The 20,812-nt window shown below is 46.9% G+C and overlaps 1 protein-coding gene and 1 non-coding gene across 7 annotated transcripts in view; one reads left to right on the top strand and one right to left on the bottom strand.

Annotated features, from left to right (window-relative positions):
• The window catches only part of TIAM1 (TIAM Rac1 associated GEF 1), a 194,372-nt gene that overhangs the window by 26,915 nt on the left and 146,645 nt on the right, over nt 1-20,812 (top strand). For 5 of the 6 annotated variants that reach the window (XM_075517310.1, XM_075517289.1, XM_075517318.1 and 2 more), the window contains exons 1-2: nt 8,834-9,049; nt 11,261-11,602. The exons of the other annotated variant lie outside the window; for it this stretch is intronic. The gene's annotated coding sequence lies outside the window, so the exon portion shown is untranslated. Of the gene's footprint in view, nt 1-8,833; nt 9,050-11,260; nt 11,603-20,812 lie in introns of those variants that run through there. 6 annotated transcript variants of the gene reach the window in all.
• LOC142405103 (U6 spliceosomal RNA) lies at nt 8,751-8,857 on the bottom strand. Its single transcript, XR_012774077.1, has one exon. It is a non-coding gene; the product is annotated as a U6 spliceosomal RNA (small nuclear RNA).

Below are 20,812 nucleotides of genomic sequence, written 5' to 3'. Positions count from 1 at the left end.
CCAGGGGTCAGCTGGAGGTGATGGTATCATGTTGCTTGGACTGACTGACAAGGCAGTGACAGAGCTTGATGCCGCATAACTTGCTTTAGCAACACCAAGTGCGATAAACAGCTCGCTCGGACCCCGAGAGCAGCGGCAAAGGCAAGCTGGGTTAAGGTTTTAAGTCCTTTATAACAAACTGTCAAAAAATAGTCTAAACAGAAGCGGTCAAATTACTCATGGGGCCCCCTGGCTTTGTATGACTTCTTCATGCTTAATCATTTCTTTTCCAAGCTAATAATTTCATAGCCTTTCTTTCACAAGGTTATAAAACAGACGCTAAGTGAGAGAAACGCCAGGTGTTTGCGGAGTGTGTAGGTGAACATGGTGGCATAGGTTGATGTGCTACACATCCCTGCCTGTAGGCTTCAGCTGGTGCTCCCCGGGGGTGAGAATTTCACCCATGGCGAAGATGGGGCCAAGTCATAGGACTTCCCCATCGGTCTCCCCATTGCCCTGGCCCACCCAGCAGGAGGGGAGATGCTGGCAGGGGGAAGACTCAGCAACGGGGAGCTCCATTTCTGTCCCCTTGCCCTGTTGTGTGTGGGGCCAGAGCCCCACTGGGCGATGCCCACGGGCTCCATTGGGTGGGTGCTCTGCTCAGGGTCCTTCTCTGCTTTACTCTGTTGACCTCTGGATCCTCATACCTCTCCGCGTTTTTTGCACGTGTTGTCTCTGGCAATCATCTGGTTGCCCAAATCTTTTTCTCCCTTTTTACAAAATACAGCTTACATGGTTCTTTAACCCAGCTCTCCTGAAACATGGGCATTGTAGCCCAGACTACTTTGGTGAGAAGATTCCTGACAGTAAAAGAGAGGCACAAGCTGGAAGCCTTTACTGTTTTAGTGTGTATTTACCCCAGTACTTGTTGGGCTAGGCTGTTCTTAAAGTTTTCTTGAAGTTTTAAAGAAAAAAAAAAAAAGGCATGTTTGCATAAATGTATTGAACTGATACACAGCCTGTTCCGAAAACAAGACCTGTTCAGCTACTTTGAGTATCCTCTGGCATATAGCCACAGCCTCTCTTACTGAATTGCTCAGCTGCTTTGGGAACATGATCGTAAAGGTCTAATTTACACTAGTTACACTAGTTGCTACTACAACTTATGCTAGTAGGTTATATTTAAAACAAAAAAGGGCAGAAAAAGCAGAACTTAAGAGCTTTCCTGTCTGCATGTTCCTCCCAAATCCTGCAACTTTTCCAGTTCCCTCTTGATGATTAATGTGGTTGCTCAGTCTTGCTTCTATTTAAATCTGTAGCATTTTAGCCACTGGTTTCTATAGGACAAAAATCAAGTTTCTATAACTAATAATGAGATACCATAGTGGTTGTTAATGAGATGGTGATACATGAGTAAAATACCAGGACGAGAAGGACATGTTTCTCTGAGATGACATAACACAGTAAGTGTTGCTCCTCTTTTTCAGGGTGTTTTTTCAAAAAAGAAAAAAAGGAGGAAAAAACAGACATGGGGCAGCATTCACAGTCCTCCCTGTGCCATCCATGTCCCACCCAACCTAATGTGCCAGAAGGATAAAAGCCCTGGAGTTATGAGGTCCCTCCCCACAAACCCCGAGGAGCACGGCAGCCTCATGGGCACGAAAGCCCCAGCCTGTTGAAGGGAGCAGCAGAAATAATTTGGTTGCCTGATGTGCTGCTCGTCGGGCCCATGGTTGGGTGCTGGCAGGGCGTGCGTGCCAGCGTACCTGCTGACGGGGGAGCTGGGCAGGGAAGGCTGCGGGGCAACACGGATGCAGAAGCACGGGCTGGACGATTTCTACCCTCTACTCGATTAATTCTACCTGATTATTTCTAATCATTGGTCTATAGAAAGTCCCTGCACTCCTGGCTGGGAGAGTAATTATATGCCCATTAGCTTTCAAAGAACAGCGTGGTTTTCCCTAATAAAACCCCATGTGTGTTTCTGAAGGCTGTTCTTGTTCGGCGTGGTCTTTTGGGTGCCTGCAAGCGCTGGTCTGGAGGATGTCGCCTGTCACCCGTGGGCTCTGTTTGAGCTGTGGATGCTTGGGCTCACCACCCCTGCGGGGCTGGTAGGGGGGCACGGCGGGGTGTCAGCTCTCAGCCCTGCTGGGCTGCAGCCCTTATGCCTCCCAGACGCGGGTGCAACTCCCCGGCGGGGTGAGCACGGAGGTCTGGCTCCTCATCTCTATCTTCTCGTGTTGGCAATTGCATGGGAGTTTGTTCAGAAGCAGGAGGCAGTTAATATTGCAGGTCAGGAGGTGTGCGAGCTGTGTCGGGGCTGCAGCAAGACTTCTTTAAGGGGTTTTCATATGTAGCAAAGTGGCACTGAATATAATTACGCTTTTGATAGAGGTGTGGGTTAGTCTCACTTGCTTCCTACGCTCGCACCTCCACCTCGGATCTGTCCGCAATAGTCTCAATACTCACTTTGTTGACTTTTGGCCGTTTCTGAACTAGCTTTAAAAAGTATCTGAAGTAAAAACGGGTCGCTTAGCAACCCACTCCCGCCGAGGGCTGCCGGAGAATGGGTCAGTGATTAACAATTATGTACAATCGAGGTTAAAAATGCAGGGCAGTCTGCAACATCGCTGCTCTGACGGCTGGAATATTTCAGCATTACGGTGCTGGGATTTATGGTGGTGGTAAGTACATTTATACCAGTTGTAGTTCTGACCTCATGAACATGATGATTCAAGACTTTGGTGTTATGAAATTGGACTAAAGCCTCTTTTCTTTACTGATGTATTACAAAAAAGCATTAAATAACCATCGGATGAGTAACATAGGCATGATCTATGCTTTACATATATATGTATTTTTTTTTCCCAAGGCTCTGGGCCTTCCCCTGGCCATATGACTTCCCAAACAAACAGAAGTAGATCTGCATGGGAGAGTGGAAAATGCAGGGTCTAGCTATATATATGTATATATATATGTGTGCCTGTGTATATATTTATAGTGCAGAAGTACAGAGGAAAGGTGGGTTTCTGGTTTTGGTCACCTACCTGAATGTTGATGCACTGTTCCTCCAAGCAAGGAAACAACAAATGCCACATGAGCCTGATGAATATATTTTTCTGAGCCTTATTTTGGCAACATGATCATTTTCCTAAGTCCTTGGTGGTGCTTTGGTTTCTGGATGAAGAGATCCTTGGCACCTTTTTCTCCTTTCACAGAGTAGAAAAGGAGGTGGCTCGGCTGTGATTTCATTTACCCCAATAAATGTCCCAGTACTTATCATTTCTGCAGGAACATACAGTGAGAATATCAATCATTAAAACAGCACTCCATCTCTTAGATGTTTTTATAACTCTGGCAGTGGAATCCAGGTGGTTTTGCCAAGTCATTTACTTTCATTGTCTAATCAATTTCTAAAGGCTCTTGCCTATTTGCTTCTTTGTTTAATTAACCCTTCTTTTCAGCCTTATACCACCCCAGTCATCATCCCAAACTTGAGAAATAAGGATCACCTGACAGAGCCTCTTCAGCAGTCATGGGAAGTGCTAAATTCCAGGAGCCCTGGCTGGAGGTGATTTATATTCCTAAGGACTAATTTTCCATCACTGTCCGAAGCTGACAATGTCACGGGCAAGTGGGCAGCTCTTTTCCTTCACTCCCTTGACCTTTTTTTTTTTTTTCTTTTTTCCTGCTTTCACTGAATAGGCTTATTCCCTGCCAACTTAAAAAATACATATTTATTTTTAAAAGATCCCTTTCAAGCTAATATTACTCATCACCTTACTCACGTGCCACCACTGGTCCAGGCGAAAAATCATCTTAATGCCCCTTTTCACAAGAGTAAAATGGTGTCTTAATGAATGCTTGCCTTTCTTGGTTTTGATCATACTTTACCATCGTTGGCTCTTCATGGCTTTGGACTGAGTGGTAAAATCCATACTTGAGACTTTGCAGATGCTTTTAGGTGTCATTAAGGATCATTAATATGCAGAGCAATGCCCCACAACAGAGGCTGCTAGGATAGGAAATGAGGTTCATCATCTGTTGTTAGAGCTGCAGGATAACTTTAGGTCAGCAGAAGTCAGTTACTGGGACTGGATTTGGGCAAGGATTCCTCATTAGTATACTGAGAGAGTGTGGGATGGGGATGGAAGAAGGCAAACCTGAGCAGCTTTGGGGTTCCTCCCATCCTTGTACTGTGGTGTTGATTTGGAGCATCTTTTGAATCCCGTAGCTTGTGCAGTCACTCCAATGTCTCCTAACTACAGAAAGCCTATGCCCAAACTTGATAGCTTGGACTACATTTGTATAAATTTAATTAATATCCAGTTTCAGGCTATCTACTGCCTGCTTCCACAGGCCAAAGATTTTTCCTTCCTTCCTGGCTTCTTGATTAGTGTCTTAATTTCTGCCTTCTGAGGCTTTTTCTGGTTTTGCTTGTTTGTTTGCCACCAGAGACTGATTTCTACACCCACCTACCCCGAGGCAGGTGGTTGCATGGTGAGTGCTTGTGCCTGTTCGTGGTGGTACCCATACACTTGGGCAATTTTGTTGCTGGATCGAGTTGATGGTGACCACTGCTCACTGTCCTATGCCCATGCACAGCAGCCAGTTGTGTGCTTAGCCTCCTAGGATGAGACAGGAGTTTTAACCCAACAAACTCCCTCTTTATTGGAAAGCAATCGGATGCTGCTGCCTGCCATGTTTCCTGCTTGCTTTCAATGGTACATCATAGTTTATTAAGGCTTTCCATCTTCTGCAGTAGAAGCAGAAGTGCTTGGGGGAGCGCTTCGTGGGGAGGCTTGCAGCGTGGGGTGCCTGGGGGTGCTTGTGATGAAAGGTCTGCTGCCCATTTACCTGTGGCTATAGGATGCTTGCTCGGTAGCTGGAATGAGCTTTCTGCTTTTCTTCCCTTGCACTGAAAGGCCTGGGAGCATCAGGGCTGGGGGTGGCAGGGAGCAAGAGCATTTCCTGTGGTCTGTCGTGGCTCAGCAAGGAAGGGAGACCGGCTGAACAATGAATTATGTATCTCCTCTTTATTTACTTAAAGAGTGTTTCTCCACCTTGGAAAGTTCAAAAGATTATTCTATGTGCTGGTTTCTGATACCGAACAAGCTGGAAATGTTAGTGGTTATGTTAATGTTGCTTCTGGCTCTCATGGCGTTCACTTTTGAAAAATAAAAACGGTTTTAATGTGCTTGGCATGGGAGCTTTGATTTGAAATTAATGCTGTCAGCCATATTAAAAAGATGATAAATTACAGTGAAAAATGCGTGTTCGTTTCTAGTAGCAGCACTAGGGTTATGCCACAAATAGAGTAAAAGCAGAATCATTTAAAATGCAGGTGTTTGCCTCTGCCAGTTCCTACCGTGCTGTGCTGCTGTTTGCACGTGTTGTCCTGTGGTCACTTTTTGCTGGTGGTGAAGCCATCTCCCTGTGTGGTGGCTCCTGCTCACGTGGGGCACTGGTATGGCTGGTGGCAGGAGTTGCTATGTTATCCCACGTGGCCTTTCCCCAGGCCCAGATCTGTTGCTCCCTGCTCTCTGCTGTGCCATGGGAGGGGGCTGTGGGGGGCTCCCCAGGCATCCTCAGCAAGTGGTCCCCCTCGGTATCACCACGTCTGACTTGGCTTTGCACCGGCAGTGGTGAAAGCCCTGGCTGCCTCCAGGCAGAGGGATGCCTAGGAGAAGGCTGCACCCAGGCTACTGGCTGCTCTCCTGGAGTCCTGCTTTTTGGGCTATTTTTGCCTGTTGCTGGTTGCTTTATGTGCTCATTAAAAGCAGTAGGAATTTGTGGGTAAAGGGGAAGATAGAGCTTACTGTGCGTTACATTTTCTAATAGATCTGTAGATGAAAACCAACTCGACATATTTCTGTATTCAAGATTTATAATCTAATCATTCTGTCACTTGCACAGCAGGGACTGAAACAGCATGTAGTTATTTACATACAGGGAACATTAAACAGCCACCTCTTTAAACCATATGTGAACATAAAATCCAACAACCGCTGCTGAGTCACGGGTATCTGTGAAAGATGAGAATAAAAATATCACAGAAACAAACATAATAAAAAGGTATTATTGCAAGAAGTAGCTGTGATAGTGGCATATTATATCCCTATACCAAAGTGAAAATGTGGCCCTGTAAATCTGTATACCCTTGCCTCTTGAATTAACACTAAACATGTTGAACATGTGCAGGTGGTTTGCTTTGTATTCCTCTCTAGTTGTAGTGAGCTGGTGGGGGCTCTCCCTTACCCCTTTGCCATAAGGAGCTCAAGGATGGCATGCCACATTGGTCCAAACTGCTTCAGACTTGTTGTTGCTCCTTTGGGGCAGTTGTGATCCCTCAGAAACCTGAAACTTTTTTTTTAATTTACTGTCGGCTAACTTTGGGGCTGGCTTGGTTGCTCAGTGTACTAACCTCCCAGCCAGTGTAATGCCTGCCTGTGCTTTGAGATGCAGTGCCAGGTAGCTGGCTCCCGAAACAGCTGTGGTCCTGCAGGGATTAGGATTAATTTGTCCAGGTGCTGAGACACACTCCTGTGACTGTATTGCTGGGGCTGTGATGCTGCCTGCAGTGCCGGCACGGCTACCTTGGCTTTGCCATAGTTACTGTGGATACTCGACAGCTCCCACGGCTGTTGCCAGCCTGCTGCAATGTAAGGGTACGCGCTTCGGATGTTTGAGCTTTGAGATTGGCAAAGGGATTAAGGGCTGTCAGTGGCTTTTCCTTCCTCTTTTGGGAGAAGAACGTATGGAGGGACATCCTCTTTGGAGAAACCACTGCTCTCTCTGTATCATATGAAGTAAATACATGTAGAGGCTTTCCCTAAAATACTATGTTTTTATGGATTCTTTCCATTGGTGCTTAGTTTCTTGCAAATATGCTGCCTACTCTTGTCCTTTTCCATTTCTAATTATGAGCAGGAACTTGAAAATAATTCCCCAATAAAGGGTAGGCATCCCCAAATGGGTGTAACTGTCTTGCAGAAACCATGCTTGTCGTATTGGCATGTTTCAGTGGTAGGTCTAGATACTGGCGTCTCAGCATGCAGGTTAGATACAGAGAGCTGTTAGTTGTAAGTGAGAAATGTATTCCCTCCTGATAAATGCACATGTGAATCTCCTAATTGCTGGAGTCCTCTGCGGTACTGGTGATGGTGAGCCTGAGAAGAGTAACTTTTGTTGGCTTTTAGGATAAAAGGAGAAGCTAATTTCTGTGATATGGGAGGGATAAGACAGTGAGTTTCTATCATGGAACTAAAACACTGTTTCCTACTACTAAAACACTGTTTCTACAGCATTTTAACAAAATACTGTCCTTTGTGTATCTCTCATCTTTTAACCCTCTGCATTCCTGTGCCCTGAAGGGAGTGCGATGAAAAATGTAGGTGGCGGTAGGCTTAAGAAATTTTCTGTTCTAAATCCCCACTATTTTTAAGTAGGATTTTAGAAATCTCAACTGTATTTTAATTTGGTTTGTCAAAGTATAATTACCGTGAATGAGGTAAGAAACTAATTTAAACACAGCAAGTGTAGTGGAGAATCCAATTTTCAGAAATCAGTGGAAATATAATTGGAGTCATTAAGTACTGACTTTGGTAATTAAGAGTCGGTTTTTGACATTTCAGGCTTGCGTTGCTAATAGTCCATGGAGAGGGCAGAAAAATATTTTGTTCGCTGCAGAACTGGTCACTCCCTAGACCCGTGTAGCCGATGACATGAACACTGCCCAGCAGCTCGGGCGAACCCAGAGCGTTCGAGATGTGCTTGCTCGGGTCCCAAGCTCCTTGTCCTTCCCTGCCCGTGGCTGCCCACAGCGGGGGACATGTGGGAGCACTTTTTGGGGCCACCCAGTGTGCCGGCGCCTGTGCTCCCCGTTGTGTGGGAGGCTGGTGCTGCCTCTGCTTCTGCTGGGAAACCCCTCATGCTGGGGCACGGAGGAGCCCCCGGGGCTGTACCCTGTGCCGGGGCACCCTTGGGGTGGAAAAACTGGTCTGTGGCTGGACAGGCATGGGCTTCAGCTGCTCCATGTCTGGCCTTGGCCGGGGAGGGCAATTTGGCTGCCCCTGGGTCTTCTCTTGTCCAGGGGAGCCCCTGGTGTAGGAGCTGGACCAGTGCAGGAGCCGCTCTGTCTCAAAACGGGGCCTGGCCATGCTCAGCCAAGGTTTTGGTAGCATGGCAAACAGCTACCAAGAGGCATCGCTTCATTGATAGGCGATGCTGTGCAGTGTCGTGTGTCAGAATACAGAGCAAAAGTGAGTCCTTTATGATAATATTCAGGAGAAGGATTTTTCTAAGCCAGAGGTGGATGCCCAGCTCCTTAACCTATCTTGCTTTCAAACTTTGATTTTGGATTGCAGGTCCATCTTGATAAATAACTGGATCTCTCTGCAGACTTAGAGGGCTGTTAAAGTTATTCATAAAAGAAATCAGTGGTAGGAGAAGTGCATCCTCATCGCTGCTTGTTTGCAAAATTATCTCTGAGAAGTCAGGTTGTTATGAATTAACTCCTGCAGTTCAACCAAGATGCTCAGCACGCTTTTGTTACGATAATGGAGAAACCATTAAAAAAACCCTGACATGCTGATAGTTATCATCATATAATCATAGAATCATAGAATATCTCAAGTTGGAAGGGACCCATAAGGATCATCGAGTCCAACTCCCTGCTCTTCGCAGGACTGCCTAACACTAAACCATATGAATAAGATCATCATCCAGATGCTCCTTGAACTCTGACAGGCTTGGTGCCGTGACCACTTCCCTAAAACATGGAACGCTTCACAGATTTGTGTGTCATCCTTGCACAGTGGCCATGCTAATCTTCTCTCTATCATTCCAACACTAGTATACGTGCTGCCAAAGCAAGCACAATTGGATGTCCGTTGGATGTCTCCTGTCCCTTTCCAACAACCCCAAATTAGCAGACCTGCTCAGATGCCAGAAGTTTGTCCGTGGCTCGCTCCGTCAGCTTAACCACCATGCAGAAAGTGAAACCTCAGAGTCTGATCAATTTGCTGCCACAAGACCAGCGTTCGTAAAACCAGGAGATCAAGCAATTAAGGTGTGTAACTATGGCCAAAACATTATAGGCTCACAGTGAATGCTCTGAAGACCAAGGCATTCATAGCTAAAACACAGTAGCATAACACCACTTCTTGTGGAACGTTACATTTCCTCTTATTAAGGAAGAGCCCAAGGATTTGTACCGTGACTGCTGTGCCACTGTGCACTATGTCAGTGCTGAACACGCCATCACCAACTTCCTATCAGCAATCCTTCTTCCTATAAATGACATAAAATCATCTCACCTGTGAATTAACTTTCCCCATCCCCAGCAGGGTTACAGCACAGCAGCTCCCCAAAAGGCTTCACAGGCAGTGGGTTAATGGCTGGTTACTGTCTACATCGAGGTTCACAAGGCTGGTCTCCATCACCTTCAGTAGGGTATTAATTACATTCTTCTTGAACCCAAGAATATAGGACTGAAAGCTGATGTGGACCATCACTGGCTTTTCCGAGAACCCATTTCATTGATTAACTGTACTCACAGCTGTGAAGCTCTTCTCAATATTCAGCTTAATTATGTCTTTGCTGACACTTAAAGACCATTACTTCTTGAAATGCTTGTCATGGTCGGCCATCTAAATGTGTTTATTCTGCAGAATGCTGATAGTTATCATCATATAAAACAAGCCTTATGGTTACTTTCCTATTAAAAATGCTAATTTTCCAGAGCAATGGCATTTATAAGGCTATTTTTTTTCTTTCGTTTTGTTGTTTTCGAAAACCCTGGGTAATGCCCTTGTTTGGGCCTCCAGCATAGAAGCTGATGTGATAGTTTTCGTGCTTTTGAGCTTTCACACTCATGAACAAATCCATCGGTGGCTGAGATCTCTTGCTTTGTGTTTGAGTTGTAGTTGTCTTACGGCCCAGTGGAAGCTTGCGCTCAGCTAGGAGGTTGCTTAAAATATGTTTTTAAAACTTTGGCTGTGCTCATTTCTTAGGTGTGTGAGAACCACCGGCAGTTTAAACATTTGTTTTAACCAGAAATCCCCTTTTTGCAGTTGTGTTTTTCACAGTGCCTTGCGAAATTGCGTTTCCCTTCTCTTCCCAGGGGGTCTGACCTTTAAAGCTGAATGGGTGGTTTCTGGTGTGCTTGTTCATGCTCACGCTAGATGTGGGGCATCCTCTGAAAAGCATGGGGTACTCTTTGGGGTTGGGCAGCCAGGAGTGGGCACCTTGAGGGAGCGCTCGTGGGAGCCACCCAGCTGTGTTCAGAAGGCATAATCTTGGTGTCCCTCCCCTGTCCCTTTGCAGCCACATGGTTTTCTGGATAACGCACTCAGAATACCTGGCAATGGCTGAATGTGGTACGACAAAAGCCAGAGAAGCACTTTGAATAGCTAGAACAGGTTGGAGAAATCACGCCAAGCTTTACCGACCAGGCTGGCTAGAAAGGACTGTCTCTTTGCTGCCTGGTCTTCCATACACCCAGCGAGCAGCTCTTGTGTTTGGTGACGGGGGGTTTCCAGGCTGGGATGTGAGCTGGGCTTTCCGTAGGTTGTTCTCCCCCTCTCCCAGGCACTGGGCACCCAGCTAAGCTCCTGCTCGCAGCTGCAGATTAGGGGAATAATGAGGAGATGCTTTGCTTTGGGTATAATTTCTTTCCTGTTACTTTTCCCTTCTCCATTCCCTTTTGTTTTATTTCTTTAGACAGCCTGTGTTGCTGCCTAATTGGATTACTAGGTCACTTACCGACTGACTGTGGGCCGTACAGGACTGGGACCGGTCCCTGAGGCTTAGCAGTTTGAGGGGCTGATGTATGCTGGCAGCCTGCTAAGCCGCTACGGTCCCATGGGGCCTCAGCGGAAAATGGCATTTCCCGCCGGACCCTACAATGGCCGCGTAAAGGAGCAGATCTGTTCCTTCGTTTCACCTGGCTTTTTAGCTTTAGGAAGGAAAAATTTAAAAATTCTTTGTTTTAAAGCGTGGCGTGCCGTGCACAGCCTCCAAGCAGGACTGGCCGTCTTCTGGGAAACGTGTCTAAATGTGAAACCTTGAATGCAATTCAGATGTTTGCATATTAGAGATGAACAGCTCTTACTTAAAAAGTGTGCTCTGTATCTTAAACAAAACACCTCCTTGCAGTTTCCATGGTAAGCTCTCCTTCATAATTGAATAACAGTCATAAATGGTTACATAAAACACAAGCAAAATGCCGTACCGTAGCTGAAGGCTGCACTTGTCAGCTCTGTGTTTGCTCTTTGCGCAGGGGAGCGTGCTGGTACCTGGCGGCGAGGCTCGACGCGGGGCGCAGCCATTTGGTGCGTCAGCCCTGCACCCCTGATTGCCGGAGCCCAGCTCTCCAGAGAGGCTTCTCGTGTTTGTCCCAGAGCTGCCCCACGACTCGTCTCCAGACTCTTCTGCTAAGGAGAAGCCAAGTGGAGGAACGGTGAAGGCCAAAATCTGTTAATGGGACTACACAGATTAAAACTCAGACGCTCTGCTTTCAAGGTATCTCTCTGCAGATAGTACTGTCAAACTTTCTCTTTCTGGAGCTGCTGTATTCACCTAGAAGCTGTTAGACCTTTGAAAAATAAGAGATCTTGTCAAGGTGAGTACAAATGATGTATCAGATAATGTTTTTAAAACTTACTTTTTTTTTTTTCTTTCTTCAGTGACTGAGGTGTTTTCAAGAAATAAAAAAATAAAGCTTTGCTACTTCTGGGACAAGAACTTCTGTGCTGTTCTACCTCTTAGGTTTTTACAGTTGAAGTGTGTGGGTGTCTGTTGTGTCGTGTGTCCCGTCCTCCTTCCTCATTTCGGTGCCTCTTTAATTATGAGGATTTGAGTCTCAATTGCTTAAAATTTGTCACATGGTTAGCAGCTGTTAAAAAAAAACAAAAAAAAACAAACAAACAAACCAACCAAAAAACCTTGGAAAACCCCATGTGTGAAGTAGACCTCAAGGTTTTGATGCCTGAAGCTTGGCAGTGCTGTATTCCTACCGGTGGAGCTCCTTGCAAGGAGGGGATTTCTCTTCCCAGGCAAGAAGATGCTCATCTCTTGCACCCGGTGTGTGCATCACTGATCACTGCCGAGGGCTGTTCTGCCTGCACCCTGCTCTCCTGCCTGGTGTGGGTCCCTGTCAGTGGCCATCCTGGAAACGTGCCGGTGGGTTTTCCAGCCGGAGGCAGAGATCCCAGGAGTACGGCAGTAGGCTGGGGGGACGGGGCAGAGCCGCTGGGCTCAGCTAGGTGCATGGCACGCAACCAGCCGTGTGTGCAGTGCCCTTGGGTCTGCTGCCCTGACCTTGCCTGTCACTGCGTGGCATACTGGCCCCCCAGATCCCTGCCTGCGGGTCGTGTGGTGGTAGGGGTGGATGCCGCGTTTTGGGTTTATCACTGCCTGTGGCACTGCACGTGCAGCTGGGTGATGCCGTAGCGTGCCCTGTGTCCATGCGCCTTTCACGTTGGACTGGGAGCATGTCCAGGGGCATTATGTCACCTTGGAAAGACTGCATGTGACAGGTTGCTTGTGGACGTTGTTTTGCTGCTTCTCCCTCCCTGGAGCACCACTGATTTGCAGGCAGCGGCTGCTCCTCCAGCCCTGTGCTCTCAGCGCTTCCCGATTGCTGCACATATGGCGTGTGAAATTACCCGGCGCTCGGCGGCCCGTGTGGCACCGGCAGCAGCGGTGCCAGCTAGCAGCGGAGTGACAGACCGAACTCTGAATTTTCGCCTCTCCTCCAGAGGGAGGGGGCGAGAGTTTTTGTTCTTTTGTTCGTCTGAGTTCGTATCGCAAAGCGTGTTGGAAATAAGCCCGTTGCCTGCGTGCGGAGGGGAGAGGAAGGGATGCAGGGGAGACGACAAAAAAGTCGTTGTCTTGCTTTGCTCCATCCAGGGAGCAAGACGTGGTGGGGTTTCCTACTTCTCGCTTTGGCAGCGGGTGCAAATTGTCCCTGTGCTGACAGGTCGGACCCGAGCATCTCGGCGGGAAGCCTGCGACACCGGCGTCTCTGTGCAGTGCATCCCTGCGCCTTGGGCTGGTGGTGAGCTTGCCCTCTGACAGAGGATTTGGGGTTTTCCGATGGCTATCACTGGCCCCCATGCCTGTTTAGGTGCCTGTGCTTGGGCCTGCTCCTGCGCTCTGGTAAGGCGAAGGTGGCTCTTCACGGTCTCCATTTTTTAAGGTGGCTGGTCCCTACGTGTGGCACTGGGGGCTGGGCAGGGAGGGGGGTGCAAAGCAAGAGGTTAGCAGCCTTGGAGTCACCGTGTAATCCTCACCCCTCCTTTTGGGGGGGTGGGGGGGGGGAAGAGAAGAGGAGGGAGGTGGGGAAGGAGGATGGATGGTGTTGCCTCCATCCATCTTGTGGCCGTTGTGGTCCCTCTGCAGTGCCGCATGCCCCCGGGCCACCAGCCCTGCCAGCCTCCCCACGGCAGAGAGGGGCACTGGGGCTGTCTGGGGGCTCTGGAGGACGTCGCTGTGTCAGCTCCCACCCGTGCCATTTTCTGCGTAGCCTGAAAGCGTGGAGGCCTCGTTTGTTTCTGATGAAAGCTGAAGCCCTGCTGAAAAGGGAGCATCCTCCGAGGATGTTCCTGGCCCTGGACGTGACTGAGAGGGGCTGCTTTCTCCTCCCCACCACCTCCCTCCTTTTCTGGTTTTCCCTTGGGTTTTTGCTAACTGCGAAGCCGCTAATGTAAAATGAAGGCATGGAAATTTCATATTGTAGCAATTAATCAGCCCTCCCTAATACTTTCCAGTTGTAAATTGCCAGTGCTAACAGATGCGTGCTGTTGCAGCCGAGCAGCTGATCCTGCCAGGAGCCGATGGTGGGTTATGTTTGGTTGGTTACTGCGTCCTAGGAAGCCGCAGCACACCCCTACCCAAGTATAGCGCTCTGATTAGTTTAACAGAAAGTTTCCAGTTATTAGTTAAACACGTTTTTACTAATTTTTTTTTTTCCCCCTCCTGTACTTAAGTGAAACTAAAATAGAAAAGGTGTTACGTTGTCACAGGGCAGCCAGTGCAAGTTTCTAGGCTTTGGCTGGGTCCCTGCAGTGTGTGAGAGCTGGTCAGTAAATTCCTCTTTGATTTTAGCAGGCATAGGATTATTTCTGCTGTGGGCCATACATACACAGATCTCCTTGTCAAGGATTTAGAAAAGGAATTTTCCCTTTAACAATGTCTTGTTGCACAGAAGCGGGATTTCTTGCCCTCTGGCATCCCCAAGTCAGAGACCTCTGAGTAGCAGAGGTCAGGATTTGGGGGGGGGGGAGGGGGGTATTGGTTCAGGCTGCACCCCGCTGATGTGACTCCTCGAGTGTAATCTGTACAAAGCGGTGCTGTTCCCATCCACCCCGCGTCTGCTGGATGTAGCTGGCTGGCGCATTTTGATTAAAACATTGCAGGGAGGGGAAAACAAGGAAGAAACTAAGCGCGTTTCCTATCTTAGATTTGTAGGAGACACTTAAGGGAGTACACTTGGATGAATAAGGGCAAAGGCGAATTGCAGAAAGCACTTACTAAACTTGTCTGGGGACTTCAGCCCTGTAGTTTGTAGCGTGAAAGCTGGGCTTTTCTTTAAGAAATGGCAACAAAAGCCAACAAGCCTAAAGACCCAGATTAATTTAGAAACTCTGCAGTTGGAGGAGGAGGGGTGGAAACAGAAATGCAGCGACTCAGACTGACCTTTCCATCAACTCTGCCGCTCTTCCAAAAACGCGTGCGGCGTCCGAGCTGTGGTCGAACCGCGGAGTTCCCCGGGCGGCACGGGGCAGGCTGTACCTCAGACACTGGGGTACCACCTCGCTCCCAAAAAGGCACCGGACCTCCATGTGCGGGGCTCCGTGGCCGGCGTGGGCTGAGGCTGTCCGTCAGTCTGGCCGATTGGCGTGGTACAGCGCCGCTGAAGTAGCGGCGCCAGAATCTGTCCCGAAAGCTGCGAGCAAGGCGCAGAGGCTATTTTGCAATACGTAACAGCTCTTTTGTGCAACTTGGAGAACTTGGCTCACAGTTATACGCGCTGTCTGATGCGGATCAGTGGCTATTATAAAGGATTTAATTATCCTGATGGCCCAAAGTAACAAAAGAAACAGGCCTGTTCATGTCGAGCCGTGATGCTGAGCATGGTTGCTTTACTTCCCTCTTTCCTTCTCCTCGCTCCTCTCCAACATAAAGCTACAAAGTGAAAGATGATACTGGTATTCCTCTTTCCCAGGCTGCTATATACAATTGTTTCTATGATCTTTGTTTATATAGATCTAAGGCAGATTAAAACGCCTTTTAAAATCAGAGTACTTGTCAGGAGACTGAGTGAGCCCGTGTATGTATCTCACCAAAAATATTTCAGACCTCCTGGTACCTTCCATCCTCCTTCCCTAATCTTTCATTTGTGCAGCTGTGCATTTTGTGTCCTCCCCACAAGCTTCCTGCTGCTCTAGGAAAATTTTAACCATTTATGCAGTCTAGTAAAGCTACAGGCAGATTCCCTCCTAATATTTATTAAACTATATTCCCTTCAGCGGGAAGTGGACAAGAGAAGCTAGCTTATCTGTCCGCAAGGACCTTTGGAGGGAGATGAGGACCTTAATGCAGGTAAACGCTCACACCCGTAGCAAAGCTGAGCCCTTTCCATAAATAAGCTGCCAGCCTGCCTGTAAGGGCAACGACTGAAGAAGCAGCAGAGGCCTGGGGAGATGTAGTGGGGCTGCCCAGAAGGAAACGATGCTGCAGGAAATAAAAGCTGGGTCTCCTCATTCCCTGTCCGATCTTTGTCAATAGGATGGGTCTCCTGACTGCGATGGATTTCACTTGGATTAGAGATTATCTTCCCCTTTAGTCTTTTCTGTACAGGTAGGTCATCGTATGACCAAACTCTCTCCTGAAGTTGTTTAAAAAAAGGTATACGTTGTGATATATGTATATGTTCATATACAAATATCACATGTGCATATATATTGTAATTTATAATGGCATTTTACCAGCTTAGCAAGTTATTAGATTACTTTTGTGCCAGTGTTTTTACCTGTGTAGAATGGGAGTATTTACTGACAAATTTGTTGAAGTCTTTCTCCTGCTTTTCAGTTGATGGTGGTTTAAGTAAAAAAAGCTTTCTTTAGGAGCATGTCAGAGAAATGCTGTTTTGAAAAGCTGTTTGGTTTCTTAGGAGCATGTGCACGTGTGCTTTTTCTCTTTATGATCTTAGGTTTCAATGGTACTTAAGCCCCATTTTTCAAACTTGAGTTATTTAGAAGCATTAGCCTCTGTAACGGTACCTAAAGCGAGCAAGGCTGTTTCTTGAACTGCCGCATGTGTGTACCCACGTGCACAGTGTGGTCCTTACAGGGCCTGAGAAGTATCTTGGGAGCACTGCAGAAACTCGGGAGCACCTTACTCTTGCTTGTGCTTTGCCGCCGAGTGCTGCCGGTGACTCGGCTGGAGCTCACGCAGCAGAACGCGCTGTGGATATGGAGAATTGCCAGGTTTTTGTGACTGGCTAGGGAAATCCCACATATAAAGCAGTCCCATTTGAAGAGGTTTTTGGGAGGCAGCTGGAAGAGTACAAAACCTTGTGTTTGGTGTCACGGTGGATAAGGGTTTGAAGGCAGGTGCAGTTTGAGCTCTGAATAGTTCAGCTAGGTCCTTATCTTTACTTGCCCAAACGCTCCATCGAGTAAGGGTTGATTTGTTTCCTGAGCGGAGGAGCAGAAGCAGGGCTGCCGCTTCGGCTCTGAGCGGCGTTGAAGCTCTGCATGTTCAGTAGAAATGGGGAGGGCTTGCTGCCTGGTTTGGTGTGCTGGCCCGTCCCTTGGGGTCCCGCTTCTATCCCTCCTGCCAGGGCTGTGCCGCTCTATGGGCAGGGACGATCCTTGCAGGGGGTCCCTATGTCACGCACATGTACGTGAGGAATCTGCAGCCCAAAGGTAAACGAGTCAGATGGACCTTCATCTGAAAACCGCTCTTTCGTAAAGGCGGGGGGCTGGGGGTGCGCTGTGTTGGCACAGAAGGACAAATCGGCGTCTTGTATGTTGCCTGCTTCATGGTTATTCCAGCGAAGAGAGTTGCAACCCCTGCTGACCAGAGGCCTGCGAAACGTGCCCAGGACTGCGGCAGAGGTGTCTGCCCCGCTGGATGTCCGTCGGTCGCCTGTGGCAGAGGTTTCGGCTTCCGTCTCGGTGGTCGTTCCGCTCATAGCGTCGCTCCTACAGATTACAGCAGTAATGTTTTAAGTCTGGTGGCTTACTGAATTTCACTTAGTTCATGGTCTTGGCAATGTTTAAATCTCTCATCGATTCGAACCTTTTCATTTCGGAAGTCAAAATGGAGGAAAAGAGCACACTAACGCAGTTTTAATGCCAGGTTGCGTTGGGAGTACTGTCTGTTACCAGTGAGGTGCACCTCGGTTCGACCAACTCTTGGTAGGCACTTTTCTTGACTGTGAGGCCTAAGTGAGATTATTACGTAAGCCTCTCCTCAACAGTTGAAAGCCTAATTAAATACTCTTTCTCAGTTGTAAGGGAGATACTGTGTTAATTACAGAAGCTTTCTTCTGACATGCAAAGCGCTCAGCTACCAAGAGGAGTATGGCGGTTTCCTAAACGTGATCTGCACACTTTCTTATCATCTCAGTTGAGTTCAGCGCAAAGCTGACCAGAAGATGTGGCAGTAAGGTATAAATTACACAACCTTTTCCAGTTTGCGTCATCCAAAGCTGGTGTTTTTGAACATTAGCACGCAAGTTTCCATTCTTCACTGTTCGTGGAGAAAATGGAAAATAGCTTATAACTCCCCTCTCTCCTCCCTTTGTTCTTTCTTTACCATCTTTGCCCTGTTAACTTTCAAAAGACGTTTCTTGAGCTGAAAGCTTAGAATTCGGATAGAAAAGCTGTTATGGTCTTTTATAAAATACGTAAGACTATCCAGATGTGTAACAGGTTGATGCGAACCGAGGCTCCAGTACTTTTGAAAATGAGAAGATATCCATGCGTACAGCTCTTAGAAAACGGATCCATCGGTTATTTGTGGGTTTTTGAGCATTTGGAGTGATTTCCTAATTTTGCAGGAGACTTAGCGTGCAATTGAGGGCTAACTGCTTCGTTTCTGTCTGCCTCATTTACTCCCTTGTGTAAAAGACAAATAATATTGATACAAGAGAGTTGTATGAACAAATGCTTATGATTCAGTAGTGGAATGCTCTGCATAAGGTACTATTTAGATATAGTTAATCCTGCCTTGGGGGCAGCAGGATGCCTTGTACAACCTTTTGAAATTTCTTTCAAGCCTGTGATCTAGGCTCTGTTGGCTCAAAACAACCAGGCGTGTTTCATGTAGGAGTTCAGCTGAGTCTTGATGGAAGCCCTAACCATGTTTCTGTATAGCATGGCATTTAATTTGGTTTCTCACGTTACTGTGGTTAGTCATCTCTCATCTTAATTTTTCCTCCTCTCCTGACTTGCAAACCAGATTCTGCTTGGTGGATGGTGTGCATCATTACAAGAATTTGCCCTAGCAACCAGATAAATTTCCAAAAATAGCTTATCCCATCGTTGCAGAGCATCTCTGAACCTCAGGATGTTGTGCTGCAGTCTCTCTGAGTAGTTAAAGGCTGTCGTTTTGTTTCTAATGGTCGGACAAAAATAAACTGTGCTGTGAGTGGACTTGACTTTGTGCGCAGAGTAATGCTATTTGAGACACGAGAGAAATTCCTGCAATGTTTACATGCTGAAGAAAAATGCCTTTGAAGCCAAAGTATTTCTTCTGTGTATCCATGTATATGATTTTGTTTACAGCTTGTTATCTGAACAGTCGTCTGCTCAGCGAGCACCTGATCTTGAAAGACGTGTAGTGCCTGGGTTGGCCATGCCATGTTTGAAGTTATCTACTTAAGTGGCTGCTCTTGGACCTTTTGCCCCTGGTACCTGGAGCAGCTTGGCAGCACGCTTCCTAGGCTGAGGAGTGGGACGGCCAATTAACGAGATCTTTCCCTTCTGGGAACATGGGTATATAAGTCTCTGCTACTATTTGGTTTTTGTACTAGTCAACACAGGAAATATTTTAAGATACTTCCAGAGCGTGGCCATTTTCTTTTCCCTATCTCTCCAATCTAAGAAAATTCCACTATTTGGGATATCATTGCATTTCTGTAGCACTGCAGGAGCATGAGAATTTATAGAGATGTGTTCAGCTGCTGATTATTATCTGCTGTGGCAATGCTTTTTGCAATGATTATCTTTTCATTGCTTTTGGAGGGCATTCTTCAGTCTGGTGTGTTGTTATATTCCCCTTTCCTGATTATCAGCTTCAGTTCTCCTCCAAATTCTTTCCTCTAGCCATCTCCTTTTTTGCTATATTTAAAACTAACCCTTACAGCTCATATATTTTTTTAAAACCTTTCCCTAGCTGTTTTTCCTCTTAATCTTAATGCAAACTCAAAATGAGGAATTTTAAATAACTTGACATCACCCCTGTGTTTTATGCATAACTTTTAATTGCAGTTGCATTGAAAATGTAAATGCTCTCCTAGAAAACTTGAAGAATTCAGAAATGTTCTCATTACGCTTGGGTTTAAAACTGGATTTGAATCAGAGAGGGAGTAAAGAAGCCGCTCTGGACTCAAATGATGACCATGGCCTTGGCAGTGATCGAGGGGCTCGGCTGGGAAGTGGGAGCCTGGGTTCAGGTTCCTGCTCTTCTTCCCAAGACAGGTCTGATCCTCCCAGGTGAATGGCCACAGGATGGATGGGTCTTCTGGGATTTCTCTTCTCCTTTGAAAAGAAACTTTCATCCCTCAACTGAAAGACTTTTCATATAAAAAGTATTTTTGTAGCTCTTGTTTTCCGGTATAATTTTTGACAGTCACCTTCTTCTGATGCTGGCTGGTTTGCCTGGAGGGGTGGAGAGGTGCAGCAACTTGAACCTGCAGGTTCAGTCTGTGCGGCTCAGTCTGCGAGCAAAAAAGCCGAATTGATTTTGAGTTTGACGGTAGAACCCATTGCAACATGCATGTCAGAGAAGGGGAGGAAAAAAGCAATCATGGGATAACACTGTGCTGAAACGCCGAGTGTGAGGCTTGTTCTGCAGTCACAGAGCGTATTTACTCTACAGATTTCCCCCTGCACTGTCTCTGGGGAGAAGCTGTGTTTTGGAGGGGATGGTTTCTCTTGCCTGGGCTTGCTTGTGTGCTAAGGGAAATAGCTCTCAAAGTAATTTGGCTGTTTAAACAGCTTAGCTCTCATCTTGAATGTGAAGAACAGGTGCGTTCAATGAAAAAGTAAAATAAAGGCAAGATGTGCTAGATACCAGCTTCTATTTAGTGTCGTATGAACCAGTATTATACTAAATCCATTTTTTATCATGCCCATACGCTTTTTTTTTATGGTAGACTTTGCTGAAGAGTCAGCTGGTTCTCTGCACGCTTTGCTGAGATGCCTCTTTGGCTTTATCTGATATGAATTGTGAACATGAATTTCATGGTGCAAAAGGATGTCAGTGAGAAATGACATTTCGGGCTTGGACCAAGGCCAAGTGACGTCCATGGAAAATTCTTAAACTTGTGCTGGTGGGCGCTCTATTGTGTCCCAAACGGCTTAATTTGTTTCACGTTGACCACTGTAAGTAGCTTTTAGATGATACAAAGAATGATGAGTTTATGCTCGTTTTTCTCTTCAGTGTGATAGGTCTGGGTCAGAAGAGCTGTTAGGAACTGAGGAAGGGAGACAAATGTATAGTACCTGAGGGCTTTGCTTCTGATTTGATCAAACTGTACTGTGCAAGCTTTTCTTACTCCTCTCTTTGGAAAACTAAAATGTTCATTTAATAGCAT

This window comes from Mycteria americana, chromosome 1, assembly GCF_035582795.1.
Source record: "Mycteria americana isolate JAX WOST 10 ecotype Jacksonville Zoo and Gardens chromosome 1, USCA_MyAme_1.0, whole genome shotgun sequence".
NCBI lineage: Eukaryota > Metazoa > Chordata > Aves > Ciconiiformes > Ciconiidae > Mycteria > Mycteria americana.
This window is presented reverse-complemented; position numbering and strand designations above follow the sequence as displayed.